At 41.7% G+C, this 25,585-nt stretch overlaps 1 long non-coding RNA gene across 4 annotated transcripts in view; it reads right to left on the reverse strand.

Moving 5' to 3' along the window:
- Positions 1–1,009: 1,009 nt before the first annotated feature.
- The window catches only part of LOC117033550 (uncharacterized), a 37,259-nt gene continuing 12,683 nt past the window's right edge, over positions 1,010–25,585 (reverse strand). For 2 of the 4 annotated variants that reach the window (XR_004424923.1, XR_004424920.1), the window contains 5 exons: positions 21,657–21,752; positions 17,343–17,436; positions 11,587–11,689; positions 4,432–4,606; positions 1,010–2,012 (listed from right to left, as the gene is read on the reverse strand). This is a non-coding gene — a long non-coding RNA (uncharacterized LOC117033550). Of the gene's footprint in view, positions 2,013–4,265; positions 4,381–4,431; positions 4,607–11,586; positions 11,690–17,342; positions 17,437–21,656; positions 21,753–25,585 lie in introns of all 4 variants that reach the window. The other 2 variants (XR_004424922.1, XR_004424921.1) reach the window with 2 other exon arrangements.

Below are 25,585 nucleotides of genomic sequence, written 5' to 3' on the forward strand. Positions count from 1 at the left end.
CCTCTTCCGTGTCATCTTATTCTTCTTTCTCTTTCTGTTCCTCTCCATTCCTCCCTTTCTTCTCCTTTTTCTCATTGTGATTCATACATTTTTAATGTGGATTAATTAGTGCGTATAAGATGTAATTCACTCCTTTCTTCCCTTTACGCCTAACCGAAACCACACTCCAGAAGGAATTCTAGACCTTATCGTTGGGTTGAAACCAAAAGTGGCAGACCCTATTCTAAGGTAACAAAAGTGGCTTTCTGGAAAGAGACACTCCCTCTCCCTCTTTGGATTAATAAGTTTGAAATCAAAAGCCTTCTTGCTGAGAAAAAGGGAAAGGCTGATATGTGCAAGCATGCATGCATGCCTGGGACAACAAGTCAGTGTGGGGAGTTCTCAGGGAGAGCCAGGATGTGAGGCGTGGCTGGAGATCAGGAGGAAGCCAAGACTTCCACACTAACCTTACACATCACCTGGGCAAGTCACTCACTAAGAATCAAACCCTTCCCCCCTTGCCTGGGGATCCCTGAAGTGCTTGTAGGTTGAGAGTGTCACATTGCACTTTAGAGCAGGAAGAGGATTTGCCATTTTATCTCTTGGCCTCTGCGTCTCCTTTCTCGATGAGGACTTGTGCTGCCTACTCTGGGGTGTTGTGGGGACGATTAATTAGCTAATATTGGTAAAGGGGCCCTGGTAATGACTGCTAAGTGTTTGTACCGTGTAATTGCCATTTTTCCCCCAAGAAAATATTCACATCGTTACTAATTAGGCTTTGTGGAAGCACCTCATGCCCCATTATTTTACAGTTGTCTTCCAATTAATTGGCATCAGTACCATTTCAAATGGCACTATTGCCTATTTCCCTGGTTTAATTTTCGGAAATTTTATGGGAAGCCTGGGCGTTGCTTCTTATTCACTGTAACTTGAATAATTACAACGTAAATATAGCTTTGGGTGGTGATATTGTCAACAACGAGATTACTTTAGAGGTTTCAATTAAGACCACTACAGCACTGCAGTTCACGTGAAAGTTTATTATGGTGCTTGAGCCCTCTGAGCACTTCTCCCCTGGGTCTGCAGCTTATGCCTCAGTGTCTGTACACACGCGTAGGCGTGTGTATGCATGTGTGTGTGCCCACGTGTGCATATGTGGGTGGGTGAGTAGTATAATGATCAGGAGTGTAGCATAAGACATGACGTCAACAGCAGAGTCCTCCTTTGGCGTAGTCTTCTCTAGGGCACAAACCAGAGCAGCTGATAAACTGTTCTCACCAGAGGACAAGGGGAGAAGGGGTGGTAGATAAGGGTAAAGAGGGTCAAATATATGGTGATGGAAGGAGAACTGACTTTGGGTAGGGAGCACACCATTCAATATACAGACGATGTATTGCAGAATGGTATACTTGCAACCTACGTAATTTTATTAACCAATGTCACCTTGCTCCATTTAATAAAAAATAAACTTTTCTCCATTTTCTTACTACAACCTAGAGACGTGAGTTGGCTCAAATCAAGCATTGTTTGTTAAATGTCTATGATGTTATCAGCTATTGGAATAGACGTGTTTCATACTTTTTTCAAGTTTTACAAGTCAGTGAGGCGTCTCACGTTGCCAAAATGAAGACTCACAGAAGTTCAACAAGGTGGCCAGGGTCCCGTAGCTGGTAATTGATGAAGACAGGGCTCAAATGCAAGTCTGCCAGACTGTGAAGGCTAGGCCCCCTCCACTCTCTCTTAGACAAAATCGCTGAACTTTTTATCTGGAAGTGAGTCTTGGTCATTTCAATGGCCAACATATATCTTCTCCGGGAAGCCTTGAAGAATCGCCTATCTAAATGCATCTTCTCTCCTGGATCTGATGTTCTATCACTTCTCATAGTCTGACTTTTATTTTTTACTTGTTCCAGTGGGAAGGGCAATATAATATGATGGTGATGAAAGCCTGGGCTTGGAGACGTCTGGATTGTATTTCTCACTCTGCCTCTTCCTGTCTGGGTCATCATGGCCAAGTTTCAGCACCTACTAAGCTTCACATTGTTGATGTAAAGATGAAAAGAAAACATGTGTGGAAAGTGCTTAGAATGATTGATGGCACTTAGAAAGCACACAATACATAGTGGTTGGATGGATGGATACATAAAAAGTATGAATGAATGAATGAATGAATGAATGAATGAATGAATAGCAGACATCTTTGCTCATTTGTAAGATTACTCCCCAAATTCTTTTTTTTCTCTTGAGGTTTATTGAGAAATAATGTATACCACTGTATAAGTATAAGGCATATGGCATGATGGTTTGAGCTACACATATTGTGAAATGACTACCACAATAGGTGCAGCTAATATCCACCATTTCTCATAGAGACAATAAAAAGAAAAGAAAGAGGAAAAGAAAAAAGAAAAAAAATTCCTTGTGATGAGAACTCTTAGGATTTACTCTCTTAACAACTTTCCTATATATCACACAGTAGGGGTAACTAGCCACCATATTGTACATTATATCCCTAGTTCATATTTACTCCCCCCAATACTTGTCCCTCAAGCTTGTACTTATATCAGCTCAACAAAAATAATTAAAAAAAAAATAAAAAGGAATCTCAAGAAGATTTGAGAAAGCCTAGTGTATCTGACTAAGGCAAAGGCTTTCTGTTCCTCTGTGGTGGGAAAACTGGACTAGATCGCACTAATTATGAAAGGATAGCCAACATCTTGACCAAAATTACCACTAAGGTAAGAATACGGTGATTCGTGATGAGCTGAAATACCTATATGGGTCTGTTCTGCTGTCACTTCTTCAACCCCATTTCATATGTAGAGGACAGAATGACAGGCCAAAAGGAGGCTTAGACTTGAAATCACGGGATTTGTATCAGAATTCCACCTCACCATGTGTAATTATCTATGTGACACTTGGACCTTTGCAGAACCATCCACTATAATAATAGTAAATTGCACAGGCAGTGGTCAAGACTCCAGGAAATGGACTCTAAAGTGGGCCGTGTTCTGTGTACAAACATCTGTCCGGGAGTGAGAGGAGCAGGATTTGGGTAAAGTTGACTGCAAACAAAGGGGAATTTCTGGAGGTGGGGTGGCCCTCCGGAACTGAACTGAAAAGAGGGCCAAGCCTCTGAACCCTTGGAGATTGTCCACAGGAGAGAGGTGTAACTTTGGCCACTGGGGGACAGTTCCTGGGGAGGAACTCGGCAGTGACATTCCAGCAGCTGCAGGAATGAGGTTTTCAATCCTGGGGAAAAGTGTGAGAGGAGCACCAGGCCTGCATTGCAGTGATGAGATGAGGACGTGAACTCAGGGAGTGTGACCCTGACGACTGCATCATGATTTTTGCCTCTGCCACTCAAGGACTATTCTCATTTCCATTTTGCTGAAGAAGCTATAGACTCTCAGAGCTAAGCTGAATGCCCTAATGACCAGCTAGGAGATTGTAAGGCCCAAAATACGCCGCCAAAGCCCACGCACATTCCCTGGGCCAGTGTGTCTATCTACTTTGACAGCAAATGAGAAGTCACTCAATAGCTTGCTCAACGAGTCAACACTCCATAGCTCTCTAAAACTCGTAAGGGAAATTGTATACTTGAAGGGGACCGTGTGCGTGCGTGTGCGTGCGTGTGTGTGTGTGTGTGTGTGTGTGTGTGTGTGGTTTCAGAACAAGCAGAAGCTAATTGTTTCCTCAGCATAGTTAGTGCCACTCAGGACTTTAAAGGAGTAGTAGAAGGCCATTTCATATCATTACAACCCACTTTATAGCATTACAACCCACCACACATCAGTGGATTCTGAGTCAGGTCTTATAAATGTAACTCCATATAATCAAACCTAATATAGGCTTTTTGAGTTTCACTCACTAGCTCCATATTATTTCAACAATTATTGCATCCCAATGATGTGCTCGCTAGGACTATGGAGGTAAATGGAGCTTAGCGCTTGGTGACAGGGCTATGCTAAATCTGGACTCCAAGATCATAAGCTGATTCTGTAGATATGATGGCTCAGAGAATAAAAAAGACAAAGAAACATCTCTGAAACCTCAGCCTATTCCACCATCCCAAAGCTGACATGAATGCTGCAAAAGGAAGGGAAGAAGGGAAAGGCTTTAGGAATAGCCACGACATATCTGCTCTCGTCTCTGAAATGTCCTACAACCCAAGACGCTGTACTCATGCGTTCCACTGGCCATGCGTTCCACTGGCCTCTTGCTCAGCAGAGGCTGAGCAAGCCTCTGCACGGTTAACTGGCTCGATTGTCATCTTATGCACTCACAGGATGCCAGAGTCGCAGCCACCTGAGCTCGTGAAGCACAATAGCTACCTTGGGGCTTCTCTCCATAGCAGCGCTGGTCCAGGCACCCATCCTTCGCCCCTCCTGTGCCTGCCTGCTGGGAAAGGCAGGGTTTCACTCTATCCTCTTCCTTAATACTTGCTCTTACCTGCCCGGACCTCCCCAGGATCTGTGTGTCTTCAACCCTCACAACTAAATGTGAGAGCAGAGTCTGGCCGGTTACCTGGTTTGCAAACAGAATGCCGGGGCTTGAGTCACGGTTCCATCACTTGCTGGTGGCTGGTAGGCTACTAACCTAATCTGGGCTCTGGTTATTTCATCATCTGCAAAATGGAGAGAGGGGAATAATAACCGTGTCACACTGTGGGGAACAAAGGGGAGAAAGATATAGCTCCAAATGAATGGCTGAGTTCAGATTAAACCGTCACGTATTGGGCATATACCAAAGGCTGGGTATGTGCTGGAAACATTATCTCGTTATCGTAACGATCAACTGACACTCCAATCCCCTTCTGTGCAGTTGAAGAGATGGAGGCTTACAGAGATTATTTAACTTGGAGGAGGTTACCCAGCTCTGGTGCCTATGCAGTGTCCAAATATCCAGTGTCACAGAGATTAGAGACTGCCTGGGCCTCCAAGAGGGCAATGTGCCCTACCTAGCAGGTGCTGTGACGAGGTGATGTCTAAACCCTGCCGACGCTGAGGTTATGATCTAGGTGGCTTGGTGAGGACCTCTGCTGGTGGAATTTGGGGTGCAGGTGTGAATGCAGTGAGGCTGGAGGTTGGGAGAAAGGATCTGAGAGTTTCATTATTTGTTTAGTTACTCATTGGGTGCGTGGGGTCCTCCTCATTTCATGCCACTGCTCTGCTCATGTCCTTTAGGGGCTTCTCAGGGCTGTTTGGACAAAGATCATGACACAATCAGGTGCTGCGTAGTCTGCCACTGCCTCTTCCAGACTCATCTCACCCCCACTCTGCTCCCTTCCTCGGGGCTCTGCACACTGGGCAGACTCAGTGTCTGCTCCCACCTGCCTTTGCACGTGCTGCTTCTTCCGCCTAGAACTCTGTCTTGTCACTCTGTGTCAGTTAACTAAAGCCTTGCCATCCTTCAGCTGTCAGCCCAAGCCTGTTTCTCAAGGCAGGCTACCCACCGCTACCCCCGGGCCAGCACAGCTTCCTGTGTGAATCGCCATTTCGGGCCCGTCCTCCCTTCCTTCCGAGCACCTCCCTCACTTTGCAGCTATACATTAATATTTGTCTTTCCCTTTCGATTGTAAGCTCTCTAAATACAGGGACAGGATAGCACCGCTGGCAGGGCCCTTAGATGTCCTGTAATCACTGATACCTATTATGTCAACATTCTCTAAATCACTCACTGAATCTCAGTCTCCACTCTGTGTGAAACCAGCATACGGTAGGTACTAAATAAATATTGGTGATTCACCTGCAAAAAACCTTCCATTCCTTCAGAGCCCTAACTCAGTTCATATCTATCCACTTCTTAATGGGTCAAATGACTAATACTAAACACGTGGAGGAAGAAAGGAAGGGACAGAACTGGCACTTATCATATACTTTACTGTTAGCAAGGCTTGCGTTTCAACAAGTGCTTCTCATTTTTTGGCAGGGTTTCAACCTCTGGGGGAGACTGTGAGGGCTGGTCCGTCCATGTAATCAGGAGCCCCTGTCCATAGGAAAAGCACTTCTTGGTCTAGTATGGAGGGTAGAAGCATGGGCTTTGGAACCAGACTGGTTGGACCTAAAGTCTGACTCCACGACTGATAACTTCATGAATTTAAATGAGTTAATGTCTGACTCAGTTTTGACATCTGTAATATGGGGGTAAAGTAGTTATGTTGCAGAGTTGTGAGGATTAAATAATTTAATCTTTATTTTATAAGGTGTTTAGAACAGTTCTTGACATATAGTACACACTATATAAGTACTTGCTATTATTTTATTTGTTTAAGAGACAGATCATCTTATGCCTTTTCAGGTGCCAGCCCCAATAATCACTTCCTTTCTAAGTCTCCTAGGAGTTCTAGCTTTTTCGGCCTCATTCTGACCCTACGTGCTGAAATTTATCTCCTGAGCCTAAATGAATTATGACAATGTTTCTTGTTTGTTTGTTTGTTTGCTTGTTTTTATTCTCTGTGATTTCTATTAACAAGAAAATTTCCTTTCAATTTCAAAATTCAAATATCAATCTCAAATTCAATTTTAAAGTGATTTCCATTGAAATTTCCCCACTGGTGGAAAACAGTTCTATAGTCTTGAATATACTTGAGTTCTGCCCCGATAAGATTTGGTTGAATAGATGCAATCAGCCCCCCAGGAGCAGTGCAAGAAAGCCCGAGAAAGGTGGCTTTTGCCAGCATTTGAGTAAGCCCAGTTCAGTTTCACAGTGCTAAGTGGAGTTACAAGTTGCAACTTTAGCTTTTGTGCCATTAACTCTTTCCTTTCTCGTCTCTCAATGGACTCCGTGGCTAGCAAGCTGACATTAAAAGCAAAGGAATGTTAATGAAATGCCTTTGTAAGATGGGCTGCCAGGCCAATTGAAAAACAGAACCAATTATTAAGGTCGACTAGAAGCACAGAGGGTTGAAACATTTAAGTCTGATCTGGCTAAGCCAGAGAATATCGTTGGGTGGGAGGACAAAACCCAGAGTCCAGAGCTACGATCTGAAACCAGGTTCCACCACTTAAGCCTTTGGGGACCTTGGGGGAAGCCCCGTCCTCTCTCTGGACCTCCCTCTGGACATCCCTAATGCAATGCTTCAATCATTTATTCAACAAATATTTATTGAGCTCCTACTTTGTTCTGGGCCCTGCTGGACTAGATGAACTGTCAGATGTTTTACAACTGAACCCTTTTTTGAAGTACATCTGTGAAATCTCAAAATATGGTGAACTTGGGGGCAAGGACACCTCGGAATCCGTGTTTTAATCTATACAATTAACATATGGCATAAAGTGTGATGTATAATATGCACTCTGGAAATATTTGGTGTTCTCTTTAAAGATCCAACTTTTGCCTTTCTTACTTTCTGGATTATTCGTGTACTGTTTTATTGATTTAGGTTCTCATATTTAGTAGTTCCTTTCTTTTATTTACTCTGCGTTCGTTTTGCTCCTCTTTTCCCAACCTATGTGATGGAAACACAAATCACTGATTCTTAGCTCCGTTTTTATTTTTTTTTATGTGTAAGTATTTAAAGTTGTAAATTTTTCCTCTATCACTGCCTTAGCTATTTTCCAAAACTTTCGACATCCTGTCTTCGCATTATGATTGAAATATTTCAGTGTCCTTTGTGAATTCCTTTTTTTGACCCATGAACATTTAGAAACGTGCTGTTTCATTTCCAAATGTTTGCATATTTCTGTTTTATTTTTTAGTTATTGAATTCTAATTTAGTTCCTTTATATTCAGACACAGAGTCCGTAGGCAGTGTGCTATTCCCTTTCAGCTCTAGAAGAGACTCACTCTACAAATGTATAGTCCAGCCCAGGGCCAAGGATCCCCAGAGATTTCCCCAGGTGGCATTCTGGGGACACCTATCTGCGCAGTGCCCTTCTCTTTGGTACACGGCCCAGCCAATTCCAGGGGCTATAGCAGCATTTGATGCTACTTTCTGCATCCTCAGCTCAGCAAGGCTGCTTTTCTCATCTTGGGCTCTATCACCTCGTGACCTGTGGCAACCTCAAGGCAGAAACTGAGAAAACACTGAGCTCACCACATGTGTTTCCTTCTTTGCCAGGAGACAATCTACACTGACATCTCCCACCCCTCCTTCCCCAACTCTCCCCCCAAATATTGTTTTGTTCAGTTTTAGAGTTGTTTACAGTAGAGGAAGCGGGGAGCAGTCTGAAACCCATACTCTGTCATGGCCAAACCCAAAGTGTTACTTTTTAATTTAATCCTTTGAAGTTCCAAATATTAAACAGAAGAAAGTGGTTTAGGAAATTTAGGTTTTAAAATTCATGTTTTTAAAATTGAACAAAAAAGTACTTATTTTTACCAGGGGTTTTAACTTAAGTTTTCCTCGCATTTCTAATAGCCATGTCTCTCATTTTATGAACTCGAGAGGGAAACATTATTGAGCCATTTTTTTTTTTTCATTTGTGAGCTTCCATCACTCTGAGCAACTAACCTGAACCTACAATTGATTTATAAAACCTCTTTCCGACAGTACCTGAACAGTGCTTTTTACTCATGCTTTTTAAAGATAACACAGAGAACTATTGAACAATGACAAATTTAATACATAACATCCACTATGAATGGCTAGCTAATTGGTTTACTTCAGCACAACATCATCTCACACCACAAACGATGTCCTGATGTAGCTATAACATAACTGGTTGGTATCTCCCACCTCCTCTCCCTCAGGTAATGCTGAGTCCTTTAGTAAAACGTTAGGATGTCCTTACTGATCCAGGTGTGATTCTGCCTGTTTTGCTGAATCTCTTCTGTGTTTCATACTTGTCTATGCCAGATATGCCAGATAATGCTGTTTCCTAAAAGCCATTACTTTATGTCTTTATTGAAAGCCTAACTCCACAGCATTTTCAAACTCTTGGCCTTCAGTTCCTTACATTATAAACAGAGGCCTCATTTATTGCATTTATGTTAAGCCATTCCTGTTCCGACTGCCTACTGCATACATCCATGAAAACACTGAAAAATGAAGGTTTTCTGTTTTGTTTTTTTCCCTCCTCCAGAGACCCTTCTGCAGAATTACATTGCTAAAGCTCCTCTCTGTAGCAAGGGGATGGGGGTTTAGGTTTCTTGGCTTTTGATGAAAAGAAAAAAAAATATCCAAGTTTCATACTATCTGAAAAACAATCTGTTTCACTGTGTCAAAGGTTATTTACCTAATACTAAATCCTGTGTCACATGGTGAGAATAAATCCTATCTGTGATCGTCGCAGGTTTTCCCCTTTAGTTATTTTATGCTCATTTAAAATGGTACAAATGAACTTAATAGCATCTATTTTTGGATGTTTGAAAGCTTTTCTTTTTCTTGTGGTTCCTTCCTATGTTACAAAAAGTCGAGAATACTGGACAGTGAATTCTTGGTGAATGAGATATTATTGTCTTCCATTCACTTGTATGGATTCATCAACCAGCTACAATTGAAAATCATGAATACCACTATTTTGGAGGAAAGCAGTATGCTTTGTACTCAGAGGATCCAAAATAAGCAGACTCCCTGCCCTGAAGTTGCTCAAAGCATACATGAAAAGCCCAGACAAATGCAAAATTAAATGAGAATTTAAAATTTTGTTAAAAATACAAAAAGAAATAAAGGAAATTTTGTGAAAAACAAATGATTGGCCAGGTAACGTAGACAATTTAGGGAAGAAACAGGATTAGTGCGAGCTGAGAAATCTTTTTACAGAAAGACTCTGCTGTCAGGAAAAGTTTGTTCAACCTCTGCATGCTTATTACACCCTAAAAATCTTGATGCTTAAACCCCATGATGTGTTTAGAGGCAAAGGTTTAGAACACTCTTGGTGGTTTGAAATACAATGGTCTGTACTGTCTAATTTGATAGTCTGTCTCCTTATTTAACATATAACCCACCAGACTGTGTTCTGCTGTCTTTTTCTTTGTAGAGAACCTGATCTGTTTTCTAGAGCCCCAACCCTCTACTTCCATTCTTGCCTCCTCACTGGTGATGCAATCAGTGATGGAACTGGTTCCATATTCTGAATCCAAAAAAGGTTGCAGGCCAATATGGACTTCTATGGCCAGACCATAAGTAAATGAGGAGCGATGGGCCAGGAGGAGCATTTCTAAACACACCCCACACTATAATTGGATTGTACAGGGCCCTTTGGAACTAAGTAATTGCAAATACAGTTACTGCTTGGAGGCCAGACTGAGCACCTTTCCTCCGGCCATGCCCCCAGGGACAGCTATGTGTGGAATTTAAAGAAGAAACATCAAACGAAAGGGAAGACTGATAGTCATATGAAAAAAAGGTTCCCCTTGTCTTTAGCTGTAGAGATCGCATTCTAAACGTATCCTTCTACTCTCTTACATATAATATACCATATGCTTTCCAAGGAGGTAAATAAATCAGAATCAAAGGCTACAGTGCTGTTCTGCAATGGTGAGTTGGGGAAGAAATGTGTGTACTTTTGGATGTTGGTGTTTCCTAGACAGAAGTGAACACTGGAGCTAGGACTTAATGCTTCAGCATCCATATCTCTTTGGGAACACTCTTTATCCTGGTTTGAAAGCATGCACTGAGAAGTGAAACATAAGCTCCTTTTACAAAACCCTATTTAATCAGGTCTCTTGCTTATCTACAGGTAGGCATAAGCCAGCGTCCCCAGAGCTGAAACTTTGTTTGTTTGCTGGGCAATAGAAATGTATACCCTCCCACTTCCCACTTCACATGGTTCAGAACCTGGATCTTAAATGATGGGCAGAATAAATGCTACTTTCAGAAATAGCCTCTTCACCTCCAGGTCAAATAACTATTCACTTTATATTTTTCTTTGATCAAAAAATTTGGAACCATTTCTTGGTAAAAAAAAAAAAAATAAGGTTGGAACTCTATGCCTCGCAATCCATTAGTCAGTTGACCCTCTAACACTTATTGAATATTTTACCCCACTGGTAGGACATTTTTATTATGTCACACTCCCATGTATAATTGAGACTGTACTTGAAGTTTTCAGTCGGATCAATTATTTATTAGACCCCATACCTGCACCACAGTTTTAATACTTTAAGCTCAGTGTCTTAACCTCAGCACTATTGGCATATTGGGCTGGGAAATTCTTTGCTGTGGAGTGCAGAATGTTTAGCTGCATCTTTGGCCTCCATCCTCTAGATGTCAGTAGCACATTCCCCACCCTCACCCCAGGCAAAAATGTCTCAAAGACATTATCAAATATCCTCTGGGGGACAAAATTGCCCCCAGCTGAGAACTACTGTTTTAGCCTAAAATTATATTTTGTATCTTAGCTAGAACAAATCAACTCTTACCCTTCATTTCCCCTCAAACATATATATAAGTTATTCTCTTACATTTATTATTCTCATGGAATTTTAGATTCATTTTCAAACATGTTTAAAATATATTTAATTTCTATATGAATTTGGGGGGAAATGGCAGTTAAAATATTAATTATCTAACAGAGGTATATTTCCATGTATCCCATTGTTTTTCTACATTCTAAATTAACATGTAGCTCTGTAATTTGTTATGCATATTAAAAATATTACTATTTGTCCTCCTGTTTAATTCAAACTTGTACCCATGTAGATATATAAATTATTATTTACATTTCATAGGTGAGACTCAGAAGTTGGTTGGAGGAAGGTAGAACTCAGGCTGTTGACTTAGACGTTAGGGCCTTTTCTTTCACCCTCTGCCTCACTTGAAGGTCTACAATTGGGAAACAAGAAAAGGAAGATATAGAAGATAGCATGAGACGTTTCCTACATTTAAAAGCAGGGCTGAAAGCAAAACTTTCATTTTTCAATGAGAAAGGAGATGTCCCCTCATGATTTAGAGTGTCCTAACATCCGTGCTTTCCCTCCTGGGCCGGAAATCGCATACATTTTCTTCAACTGATGTCGAGCTCTATTTTAAAACTCAGGAGATTTGTGCAGCGATTCCTTTTATTAGAGATGCTTGGGTGAAACTCGGAGGCACTGGTATCTTGTTCATTCTAACAGGGCTCTGGAACTTGATTTAAAGGAGCTGCAGCGAGTAATTACAAGGTGGTTGTCATGCAGGGTCTCAGCTCCCGCTCCCCGCACAAGAACGCAGGACATGGTGAGGCCAAACAGGAACACCCACGGAGCCATAGGTAGGGGAGTCATACCACTTTATTCTCGCTAGCAGCTGGGTTAGAGACACAGGAAGCAGGAGCCACACGATCTGCAACCTGCCATCCGCTTCTCTGCCAACCAACCCACCCCTTGCTAACTTCAATCCGTGCTTGCCAGCCACCATCTTCTTGCTAGCCCCCATTTGCTGCTAACGTAGCCACAGCAGTTATATTAGTGGCTAATGGCTCACTGGTTACAGCTGACGGCCAACTAGCCACAGCTGGTGGCCATTCAATCACAGTTGATGGCCATTTACTACCTGAGCCAGCCCCTTTCCACGTGAGGCCGAGCCTGGAAACTGCACTCCTGGCTCTGTCCCCACACTCCACACCTACAGGGTCTCGCCTCACAATCTACGTGACAAGCGTCTTCTGCGAGGGGCCCTGTGCGAGGAGCCTGGAGGTGAATGCAATATCCTGGACACAGCCAGGCTCTCTCAGGACACCACCAGTCCTTCTGGGAACAGCCAGTCTCCCCGGGCATAGCCAGGGCCTCTCAGGGCACTGCCACTCTCTCTGGGCACAGCCAGACCCCCTGGACACAGCCAGGGCCTCTCAGGGCACTGCCACTCTCTCTGGGCACAGCCAGAATTCCTGGACACAGCCAGGGCCTCTCAGGGCACTGCCACTCCCTCTGGGCGCAGCCAGACTTCCTGGACACAGCCAGGGCCTCTCAGGTCACTGCCACTCTCTCTGGGCACAACCAGACTTCAGCTGCGTTGGAGACACAGGGAGCAGGAGCCACACTATCCGCAACCTGCCGTCACTTCTCTCTCCCAACCAACCTCACTTGCTATCTGCAATCCGTCGTGCTAACTGCAATTGGCTCTTGCTAGCTCAGCCACCATCTTCTTACTAGTCTCCATTTTGCTGCTAGTGTAGCCATGGTGGTTATATTAGTGGCCAATGGCTCACTGGTTACAGCTGATGGCCAGCTAGTCACAGCTGATGGCCATCCAATCACAGTTGATGGCCATTTACTACCTGAGCCAGCACCTTTCCACGTGAGGCCGAGAGCCTGGAAACTGCACTCCTGGCTCTGTCCCCACTGTGGTCACGAACAGAAACTCATTCTGATCACAAGACTTTTGACTTCTTCCCCTCTTTTTCTCTCTCTGCCTAGATCTTAGGAATAGAGGAAGAGCTTGGAACCTAGAAACTACTGCGCCCTCAGATGCTTTTGCACGATCACCTATGCATGCATGATCGTGAAAAAAAGATGTCTCCGTTTCTTCTGGCTCAGGATGTGTCTATAAGGGAATTAGTGCCCTGAAGTAGGATGTGGAAGATGAGGAGGTGTTGGAAACAGCAATGGCACCTGGACAAGTGAATCAGGGCCATTTTGGGTGGCCACATCAGCTGGAGAGGAGGAAAGGCGGTCTGGAGCAGGTGACCATATCGTGCCTGAGAACAGGTAACAGACTACAGGAAAGGTAGAGACTAGTGGCTCGGATTAGATAGGATGTAATGCACTCAACACAAATTAACACGGGTGTACCAAGAAAAATGATTGAAAATCCAGTGGATTGGCAGCATCACGGGAAGCTGTCCCCAAATCACTGGGCTCCAGCTTCTGAGTTAAGTCCAAGAACAGACAGGGAAAGGAGTTTGGAAGGACAAAGAGCACTAATCAAAGTTTTATAGGAACCACATAATTGGAACAAGAAACTAGATCAAGGAATATGTCAGAGACTCAATTATCTAGGGTGGAGAATGAGATCCCAGAAGATAACTGGCAAATATTTCTTTATTCTGTATCTTTATGGGTTAGACGGACCTGCTTTCATCACACCACCAGTGAGAGTTTATTCATTAAATTGACAAATGCTTTTCGAGCACCTACAATGTTTGTACTGGGTGATATGAAAAATGATGTAGGGTAGAAAAGATTGGGAGTGCTAAGTGTCAAATGAAAATAAATATGGACTTAGCTAAAGAAAGACTTTATTTCAAAAGACTATTGCAATAGGGAGAATGCTCCGATGTCAGAAAACTGCACAATTAACAGAAGAAAAAAAGATTTTCTTTTATGGGGTGGGGTGGGCAAAACTAGCAGGAAATTGTGGGAAGTTGGGTAAGTGGGTGGGGTGCACAGGTGGCATTATTGGGGCATTTTAATAAGGAAATGTTTTCCTTTGTGGTTAGAAAATTCAATTCTCAGAATCAGCTGTTAAGGGGGAAACATTTTTTATCTTAGTGGTTTAGCGCTTGAAACTTGAGGGCAAGCTAAATTTTAGAGGCTTATGGGGAGGAGAAGAGCTGGAGTAAATTTGGTCCAGCCAAAATTCAATGGTTACATCATGGGCAATTGTGAGCACTTGGTCATAAGGGAGAGTGTTTATGTAAAATGTTAAATAGGGTGGTCCAGGCTGGGCTGATTAAGAAGGTAACATATTAGCAGAGTTGAAGTTAGAACGCAAAGACTTGAGAACTTTGCGCTCTCAAGGGGGCAAAACATGCTGATAGTGGGAGAAAAGCATTCCTGGCAGAGGGAAAGGCTAATGCATGGGAGGATAGCTATTGTATTTGAAACATAGAAGAATGGTTTATATTTTTCAAAGATTGCCCCGATAATATCTGCCATCCCACACGGTCCTTTACAGTGCAGCCTCGGCACATTCATGCAAACAGGTGTTTATTTCTCCATATCCTTAAACCTTGCCAGGCTCTGCGACAGCTTAAACCAATAGAATAAGATGGAACTGTCATGGTGCCAGTTCCAGTGTGGCCCTTACCTGGCCCAGAAACTTCTACTTCCTGCCTCCTGTAGCACTTGCTCTCGTGATGTTGACCACGAGAACACTGCCTCCCCCAGCTGTCATGCTGTGAGAAGCCCAAGGCACATGGAGAGGCGACTGAGCAATCTTGGATTCCCAGCCCACTGAGCCTTCAGATAACTTCAGACCCAGCTGACACTGGACTGCAGCCATACAAGAAACTCTGAGCAAGAATGCCCAGCTGAAGTCAGTCACCGTATGGAGCCACAGAAGATAACAAAGGGTTGTTTTAAGCCACTTAATTTTGGGGTAGTTTGTTAAGGAGCAATAGCTGGCTGAAATAAATAGCAAGAGAGACATGGTAGCTAGAGGGGAGTGAGCAAGAGGGAAATTAGGAGGAGATGAAGTCAGAGAGAAGCATGGGGAGTCCAGGTGGATATTTCCTCATCTCTGGGTTTTGCTCTTAGCAAAATGCAGGGCCATTGCAGGGTTTTGAAAGATAAGTGACAGTATCTGATTTACATTCTAAAAGGATCTTTCTGGCTGCTGTGTGGGGAGCCAATTGCAGGTCCTGTGGTAACAATCCAGGTGAGCAATGATGATGGCTCCGATCCAGTTGGTAAGAAGTTGTTGACATTTGTATATATTGTGGAGGTGGAGCAAAAAGTATTTCCTGATGAATTGAGAAAAAGATAGCTCAGAATGCTTGAATACCGGAAGAGGGACGTTTCCATCCTTAACTGGGGAGAGGAACCCTGTTGGAGAAGCAGGCTCACGGAGGAAGATCGAAAGTTCAGCCTGGGATATATTAAATTTGAAATATTTATTGTTGATGTTCCAGGGAATATATCAAGTAGCAATAGAACTTCATAGGTTTGGCATTAGAGAAGGTGTCACAATTGGAGATATATACATGGGAATTATCATCACGTGGGTTTTTTTGAAAGCTGTGAACTAATGAGGTCACCTAGGGAGTGAGAAAAGAAGGACCTTAAGGATTCACCCCTGAGGCATTTCAAGAGGAAGGGCCTGGGAGAAGACAAAGGCAGTAAAATAGGCTGCGAAGAAACCGTCAATGACTTGGGAGGAAGACCAAGAAAGTGAGTGTTCTAGAAATCTAGGAAGGAAGTGTTTCCAGTAGGAAGGAGTTACCAGCAGGTCAAATAAGAGGAGAACTGAGAATTGACCTCAGTATGTGGTTAGCATTGTGGTCTCAGCCAAATCATTGCATTCTCTCTTTCTTTCTCTCTCTTTCTCTCCATACCCAACTCAGCATTTATTGGGAATTTATATCATGTCACGTACTTCCTCTGCTTTAGGCATACGAAGGTAAACGAAACGTTCTCTTAAGCAGTTTACTACCATTCAATCTATTAAACAATATTTACTACAATTACTCTGTGTAAGACACTCTGCTAAATACCATGACGGATGGAAATACTATGACAGATATAGGATACGTGTTGAATCTAATTAGAAATGTTAGACAGAAACACCCAGACTGTTAAATTGCAGTGAACGTAAAGCCTGCAAGAAACATCACAGTGAAGTTTCTGTTTTCAGCAAGTGGCAACATACAAGACTAAATGCTACAGATGAAGGGATAAGTTGCCTACGTTGGAAACATCTGGAAAAGCTTCAGGAAAGGCACACAGATAGAAAACTGCAAGGGTAGGGAGCACGTGGCACAGGCATTGGAGGTCAATAATAGGCAACTTTGGAGGAGTCAGAAAATGAATATAAAAAGTAAGTGTGACACCATGAACGAAACAGGAGGCCATATTCTAAGTGACATAAACCAGTCACAGAAAAATAAATATTGTCTGATTCCACTTACATCAGAAATCTAAAATAAGTCAAACTCATAGAAGCAGAAAGTAAAGGTCCCCTGGTGGTTTCCAGGGACTGGGGGGCAAGAGCAGAGGGGAGATTGTTATTCAAGGGGCATAAAATTTCAGTTCTGCAGATGAATAAGTTCTAGAGGTCTACTGCCCACCATCGTGCCTACAGTTACCACCGCACTGCACTCTTAAAAATTTGTTTCGAGTTTTGTGTTACAAGTTCTTACTGCAATAAAAACAAATCATTAGGAATTTTAAAACAGCTAAGTGGAGATGCATTATGAATGAATGGGCTATTGTGCATGATTTTGGATTTTGACCTTTCTCTGTGCTATGACGGGGGTGGGGTCTGATGGCTAAAGATGTTTGGGATCCCTGGATGCCTCAGAAATTTCTATTTTAGGGTAATCAACCTGGGGGCAGAAGTTAGGATGGAGTGTGGTTGGGGAATGACGAGTTTCAGACATAATATCACTGAAATGAATTGTTACTACGAATAATACAGACATTTTAAAGTCTGTTCAACCTTGTGGAGACTTTCCCTCTTCATTGATGTGTCTGTTCTTGTACGTTTAGGGGTGTGTATGTGTGTGTGTGTGTGTTGTATGAAGATCTATTTCTTAACGCATTAATTCATAAGTACTCACTTTTTGCTTCCAGGAATAGAGTCCACCCACTTCACATTCAAGCTGTCACTGGTACTTAAGAATTTAATTGCAATGCTTGGAGTTTTCTTATATCCTACAACAAAAAGAGATTGATTTGTTTTAAGATTAATTTTTCTCCTGTTTTCGTTATACCATCACATCATCTACCAACACTGGCATTTCAGTGTCTTTTGTTCTGACTCTTACACTTCCTTTTTGAAAATCTAAACTCTGAGCATAGTGCCTGGCACATATTATCTCTCAAAACTAATAGTTCATTATTTTCCTTTACCCCTTTTCTAGATGTCTGGACAAATTATCCAGTAAACATGTCACATGTAGGTGCTTTTATTTTTAAGTCACTATTAACCTTTTATATTGTATTAAATCTCTTGACCTTGTCCTGTAACTTAAAAATCTCTTTTTCTTCACATTCTCATTTACTGAACAGTATTATGTGGGTAACCAAAACCTGAACATAACCCACCCACCATCTCAACCTACTCCTAGCTGAGGCAGACACTGATTTAAATCAATGTAGCTGCAATAAAATAATGGATATTATACAGGTACAAGTAAATTGCTAGATTTCTCATTTCTTATTTCAAATTTTGTTAATTGTTATATTTTTCAATTTTTGATAAATTGGTTAAATTAAAATATATAAATTTATGAATTTTTCCAAAGTACCTATTAATATTACTATTATATTATTAGATATCAATTTTATTTTATCTTTCCACTGTTTTATTCATGAGTTTATGTCGTCATCTTCCTTCTCCCTTTTAACAGTTTTTAAGTATTTGTCTATTTTATTTTTTTATTTTATTTATTTTATTTTATTTTATTTTATTTTATTTATTTTATTTTATTTTATTTTATTATTTTATTTTATTATTTTATTTTATTTTGGAAGGGGAATGGGACTTTATTGGGGAACAGTGTGTTTTTTCCCAGGACCCATCAGCTCCAAGTCAAGTCATTGTCCTTCAATCTTAGTTGTGGAGGGCGCAGCTCAGCTCCAAGTCCAGTTGCCATTTTCAATCTAGTTGCAGGGGACGCAGCCCACCATCCCTTGCGGGAGTCGAACTGGCAACCTTGTCGAGAGCACGCACTCTAACCAACTGAGCCATCTGGCCACTCCTTAAGTTTTTATTTATTGTGTACATATTTGAGGGTAAGCTTATTTTTTTTGGTATTCCCTCAGTAATAGCATGGATTACTACATTTTTGCTGGTCAATTACTTTTTTGGTACTATTTCCTCTGCTTTAAATACATGTTTTCATTTTGTTATATTAAACATCTCTGTAGGCTACAATTTGTTATGTTTTTATTTTGAAATTTTGGAATTTAGAAGAGACTCTTTTTACTAGAAACTACCAGGATGTTCACAATGAATGGTGTATCGGACACATTTTGGATTCTCTTTTATCCCATGAACTTACTTTTGCTATTCCTAGAGTTCTCTTTCCAAGCATCTATTATGTGCAATAGATGCTTCAAAATAGTCTTCCCTTTTTAAACTCATCTGAAAGATTACTAGAGCTCATCTGATTTTCCTTTTATTTTAAAATATTACGTGGGTTTTTAGAACTCCTTCTATTTTCCCTCTTATTTATTTATTTTTTCTTCTGTTTTTTAAATTAGCAGATTGCTTCTACACTCAGAGATACAGGAATCTGGGCAATCTTCTGGCCTCAACCTCTGTTGAAGTAGATGATGTCAATTTTAACAGAACTGAATCCAAGTATCCTTAGGCCCTTCCAGTTGTCCTGATGGATACATTGGGGGACAGATCCATGGAAAGCAGGGCTGAGTCAATGATTCAACTCTCTCCCAGCTGTGAGCACATATATTCCAGCTCACAGACAGGGTGAACATAAAGGAATTCTGGAGAAAGAACTGCTTCTGACAAAAACCTCTTGTTGAAAGATACAGAGGTGAGAAAAGAAAAGGCTTTATTTACTATGAGTAGAAGGGTCCGTCTACAAGAAAGAAGGTCCTGACATCTGGCAATGAGCATAGATTTTGTACACGACCGATCCCATGGTCCTGAGGCTGGTCACGAGACTAGTGGACCAAGAAACAGGAATGTGTTATGAGGGGTCAGGCCGATGTTCTCTAAGGTCACTTAGAGGTTGTCAATTTTCCAAGAAGTGAATTCGAAAGTTAGGTCTTCTCAGAAAATGTGCCAGGAAAGTAAACAAAACTGAGAAAGTACCTTTTGTACATTTTGTGGTTTGTTACCTTGAGGTTGGCAGCTCTGTTTTTGCAGAAAGCCCTGTACCCTTCATACTCTCGTCCCTCCAGGATGCATGTATCCCATTGGAAGTCTGTTCTGCCCTACGTGGACAACAAACCACCTCCACACCATAAGTGCCACCAAAACAAGACAAGGGCTGACGCAAATCACAGATACCACTTTAACTCCCCAAAGCTGAACAGGGTCCCCCATGTTTTCACTGCTTGTTAGCCGAGAAGTGAAAGGGAGAGGTTATTTTCTGGTGTCTGGGAGCGACTGGATGAAGTCCAGCAGCAAATGTTGAAGAAATGTCTGGACAGGCAAGAAAAATAACCTCAGGACAACTGGTGTCACTGGGCAACCGAATGGCCCAATCACTGACTGTGGATCCCTAAGGTTTTGTTGTTGTTTTTGTTTTTTTACTTGATTTACAGTTCTAGTTTGTAACTGCTAAGCAGGAAGGTTGTCTTTCCCTTCCTCTTAGCTCATGCCTAATTTCTCTTACTGTAAGAGTGAACAATGACAATTCCTGGAAAGGTAGAAACGACAGCCTAATTCAATGCATGGATTTGTACAACCGCAGAAAGTGGAAGAATCCGCAGCATCTGCCTCAACCAAATATAATTTCATTACTTGCTTCTCAAGCTACCTGTGAAAAAGGGACAATTTTACGTTTTAAACTTCTAATCCATCACAGCCTGATTCTTTTATAAAATATAATAAAAATGAGCTACTAGAAAAATTACAAAAAGGCATAAAGTGAAACTCTAAACTTTTTATTATTAGATTGAACAGACATGCAATTTCTTTGTCAGACTGCTATAAAGCTTCTAAAGACTTCCTCTCAATTTCCATACTCATCTTGTCATAGATGGATAACAAAAATTCATAGGCCTGCTTTCGTTTTTGGATAGCTTTGGAGTAGCTAAACTCCAAATTTAGACATTCTGAGGGAATACTGTGCTAATCTTTTTAAACACACATTTATTGAAATTTCTCTATACCTCTATACCTTGCTCCTATCTATCTATCTGTCTATCTATCTATCTATCTATCTATCTATCTGTCTGTCTGTCTGTCTGTCTATCTATCTATCTGTCTGTCTGTCTGTCTGTCTGTCTATCTATCTATCTATCTATCTATCTATCTATCTGTCTGTCTGTCTGTCTGTCTGTCTGTCTGTCTATCTATCTATCTGTCTGTCTGTCTGTCTGTCTGTCTATCTATCTATCTATCTACCGTCTATCTACTATCTGTTTATCTATCTAGTATCAACTACCTCCATCTTTCTATCATCTATCTTCTATCTATCATCTACTATTTATCTACTATCAACTATATCTTTATCATCTATCTGTCTGTCTCCTTTTTTTCTACCGTCTATCTATCCACTTATCTCCTATCTTTACCTTGTATATCATTTTTCCCCTAATTCAAATTGTATGCTTGAATTCTACTCTATTCTATTCTATTCTATTCTATCCTATCTCATGGATCCCACAACAATTGCTGGAAAACAATAGCTCTGGTCATGAATGTTCATTTTATAATTTCCTGATTGAAGATTTAAAAATAAATTTAAAAAGTCACATTAAAAAGTAAATCTATTTATATTTTAGGCTTGCTCTCCTTTATTTCTTGCTGTAAATCTTTGGAGTCATGTTTTGATTGTCAGAAATTCCTTTGTTCTTTGGTTATGTCTTAAGATTTTCACAATGAAATGCTTAATTGACCAGTTTTCTTTGCTGTTTCCTTTTTTTTTTTTTAAAGAATCATTGTTCCTATTTTTAAAATACTATTTCACTTGGTTTTATTCTTGAATCATTTATTACTTGTATTTTTTAAAGGTGAGGGACTCAGCTAACAATCTTTTTCAGTCCCTATGTATTATCTCTGTTTTCTACATCCTGCTAGCATATGTCCAAATTAGCATATCTGAGGCCGAATGCTCATCATAATTGTTTTGCTTGTTTTAGATTTGTGTTGATTTTCATCTAAACCCTAGACTTCTCAAAGTCTAACAGGCAACATCTGCAGTCATTCATAGTCTTATATCTTATATATTACTTACTTTCTCCTGGGGCTATGTAAGATTATGTCTTTGCGTTTGTACAGGAGGGAAACAAAATCTTTTTTCTTTCAATAGTTTTAGGTTCCAGTTAGAGCTCTGTAGCAAAGACAGACAAACAAGAGAAAAACAAACAGAAATCTGTTAACGTGTGTATCTCATATATACAGAAGAGAGACTCAGGAATGAGTAGCTCAAAGGTTTGGTCAGAACTCGATTAGCAAGGGAACAGTAAATTTTTAGAGAGTGACAAGACAAAGGAAATGAACTTTGGGTCTCCAGGGGCTGCAAATTGTGAGAATTGCAAATATAAAGGAAAGTGTGCTGGGGGCAGGGGAGGGGGGCTTACCTGGTATATTAAGAATATGCAGAGTATGGCTTGTTGAACGAGGGGGCACAAGCACCCATCGGAGATCACTTTGGAGAAGTGACACTCGTGCGGTAATTTAGAGTGAAAGCTCAGTTCCAATCCACCCAAACAAAAGAAGTGGAGTTACAAGATTTATTACTTACAGACTTCAGAAAGGGTGTGTGTGTGCAGGAGGTGGGAGGGGGCCGGGGCGGGGGGGGGGGGGGGGGGGCGTAATGAGCTGGGGGAAGGGCAATCCTTTGTCCCAGGTCACAGACATGCGGACATAGAGAGCAAGATAGCGAGCCTCTATTACTTATGAGGTGGTTAGGGTGGAGGTCACTGATGTTTTGTGAGCTCAGCTTTACGTGATTATTTTAAAAGGTGCTCGGAAAAAGCAAAGCAAGAACTTGGGGTGGGAATCCGAAGCTCAGGTCCTTAACAAATGTCCAGACTCGAAGTGAGCAGTTATGTAGTAAAATGCCGACATAAGCAGCAACTCCGAAAAGCTGTTTTCTGGTCACCAAAACTAATGGTAAGTGAAGGCTAGTTAGTCAAGTTTGTGATGTCGATATTTCTGGTGCCACCTGCAGGCTGATAGAGGTCTACAGTTGTCTCCGGTGATTAACTTTTGTCCTTCCTGGTACAGAGGGGACATACTTGTCATTTAATGTACTGCTTTTAGATACCTAGGGGGAAGACAGAGAGCATTTTTTTGTCAGCTCCTTTTTTATTGCCTTCAGTCTAAAGTAATCCTTTTGCCAAATTGGTATATTTTGGAGTGGCGAGTTCAGTTACCCTTCACGTTTAAGATTGTAAAACTTGAAAATGAGAGGAAGACTTCTCTTTTAATGGTGCTTTTAAGAAATATCAATGATAAATTAATATTAATGTACACATGAGATTTAATATCTGGAATTTTTAGAGTGCAATGAAAAATTATTTTATTTTCCAGAAATAAATGCAGATCATAGAACAAAAGCAAGAGTGAAAGAGTCAGAGAAATAGAAGATAAAAATATATATAAAAATCCATTCTGAAACTAGACCTGGATTCAAGAAGAAAACTAAATTAGTTACTTATATAGTATAGAAATTAAGAGCATGGATTCCAGAGCCAGACAACCTGGTTTCAGATCCATCTGATGTCATTAATATAATCGTGATCAGGACCATAAACTGGTGAAGAGTGAAATAAGTGAGGATTAAAGTTAAACCTTCCTTACGGTATTGTGAGGATTAAATGAGTTGCTATATTAGAATAGTGGCCTGGGAACTCTGGATATGAAGATGAAGGTGACATACTTTCTGCTCTTTGAGAGCTTTAAGAGTGACTATCTTATACACAAAATACAAAACAGTGAACGTTAAATACTCTAAGACAGACAAACGGATGGGTAGATAGTTGGAAATAAACAGTGTGGGCATCAGGGGTTCTCCTCAATAAATGAAGAAATTCAGGACTAAAGAGTTTGTGATTCACTTTTCATCCCTTGGCTGACAAGACCAGGGCGGGAGTACAACCTAGTCAGCTATCTTCAAGTAGCAGGCTGGGACTCTCCTTGTCCATAATCTCAGCTTCTCTGATTACTAGCTGTATGCTCTTTCAGAAGACTCACCCTCTCTGAGCCTTAATTTCTGTATCAATGAAACAGAGATAATAATAGTACCTATCTCTGGAAATTGCTACAAATTTTCCAAGTGGTGTGGTAAGTGCTATAAAAGAAAAGAATAGGGAATGGAGTCATTTCAGCCCATTCAGATGTGGAGAGGTTGAGGGGGGAGGTGAGACAAGGGACAAAACCAGGTATTATCTAAACTTCATGAAAACACACGTTAATAACGTAGCTAGATGGCAAGAGGGCATTGGCGGCAGAAGGAAAACACAAGCAAGTGTCTAGACATGGAGGAAATGCAAGGGGATAAATAGAGCTGGATGGCAGTCTCCTAAGAGCTAGCAAAACAAAGGAGGCAAGCCCAAACATGACGGCTTGAATGTTATGTAGTAAGACTGGTTTCGAAGGGTACCAAGGCAAGAGTGAAAATTGTGAACAGATTAGTCGCAAAATCAGATTCTCATTGTAGTTCATTCGCTCTGCTCCATGGAAACCAAAGTGTGAGAAAGAAGACTGGAAGGAAGGAGACATTTACGAAGGCAGTGCAGTGGCCTTGAAGGGATCACGTAATATAATGATTGGGCCAGCATCAGAGGAAATGGAGAGATGTGGATGGATGCATTAACTGGGGCAGAAGAGAGGCTACATGTAAGGAGGTTGGGGTATAGGCTCTTTCCCATACAGAAGAGCCAACTGGGCTGAGGAAAGAGACATGATTTAGCCTAAATTCAGGGCTAGATGACGAGAGACTAGACCAGAATCTAGTTTAGACTCATGACTAGAGACTAGAGGAGATGAGTTTATTTCTTTTGTTGTTACTTCTGCTTGAAACTGTTTCTTAAAAAATCTTTGTTCCCACGTGACCAAACTATACAGAATTTCAAGTCAAGAGGGCGAAGTAGATAAATGCTGTTGTGCTCACCTCCTCTCAGGACCATGTCAATTGCAACTAAACCATAGAACAACCATTATTGAGAATCGCCTGAAGTCTAGCTGAACTGAAGCCCTTCAAATACGGACAAACAGAAGAAACCACCTCAAGACTGGTAGGAGGGGCAGAGATGTGGAACAGGCTGGTCCCACACCCTCATGTGACCATTAAAAATCGTGAGAGGTGAGAGACAAACAAGGTGGCGCAGTAGGTAAACACTGTGTTTACCTGCTCTCACAACCACGTCAAAATTACAACTAATCTACAAAACAATCATTATTGAGAATCACCTAAAATCAAGCTGAACTGAAGCCTTTCAACAAAGGGTGTACAGAAGAAGTCACCTCCAGACTGGTAGGAAGGTCAGAGACTCAGAACGGGTTGCTCCCACACCCACATGTGACCATTAAAGATCGTGAGGACTATTTCGGCTGTGGGGGTCCCGCCCCCAACCCCTAGAGGAGCAAGAGATCCCAGTCCCACCCCAGCCCAGGGTTCCAGTCTGGGGAGAGAAGTCCCCGTAATTTCTGCTTGTGAAAACCAGGGGAGACTGTGACTGAATGAGACAGTGCGGCTGCCACCCCCAGGTCCTCCTCTTAAAGAGACTGTGCATGGACTTACCCACAACAGTATCATTCACTCTGAGCTCCAGCACTGGGACAGCAGCTGGAAAGGCGGCAGGGACAAATGGTGGGGAATTGAGTTGTCTGGCTTGGGACCTGGGCTGGCGAGGCGGCTTTCTCCTGGATCGGGCAGCTGGCGGAGGCCATTGTTTCTTTGTTGAGCCTTCCTCCTTCCTGGCCTGCGAACACAGGTAGCTGTTATTTCTGAGTCTCTGCCATTCATTCACCATGCCCTGATGATTTGAGACCTGGCCCCCCCCAACTTTTGGGCATAGCCAGGCTGCTTTCAGTGGCCTTTTCATGCTGACCGCCTGCCTTGGCTCAAGCTTCATACCTACCTAGACTCTCAAAGGTTCACAGAACCCAAACAAGCAGCATCTAGCTTGAGGGTGTCCTGTACCTCTAGCTGAGCAG

This window comes from Rhinolophus ferrumequinum, chromosome 14 (assembly GCF_004115265.2).
Source record: "Rhinolophus ferrumequinum isolate MPI-CBG mRhiFer1 chromosome 14, mRhiFer1_v1.p, whole genome shotgun sequence".
In the NCBI taxonomy this organism is placed as follows: domain Eukaryota; kingdom Metazoa; phylum Chordata; class Mammalia; order Chiroptera; family Rhinolophidae; genus Rhinolophus; species Rhinolophus ferrumequinum.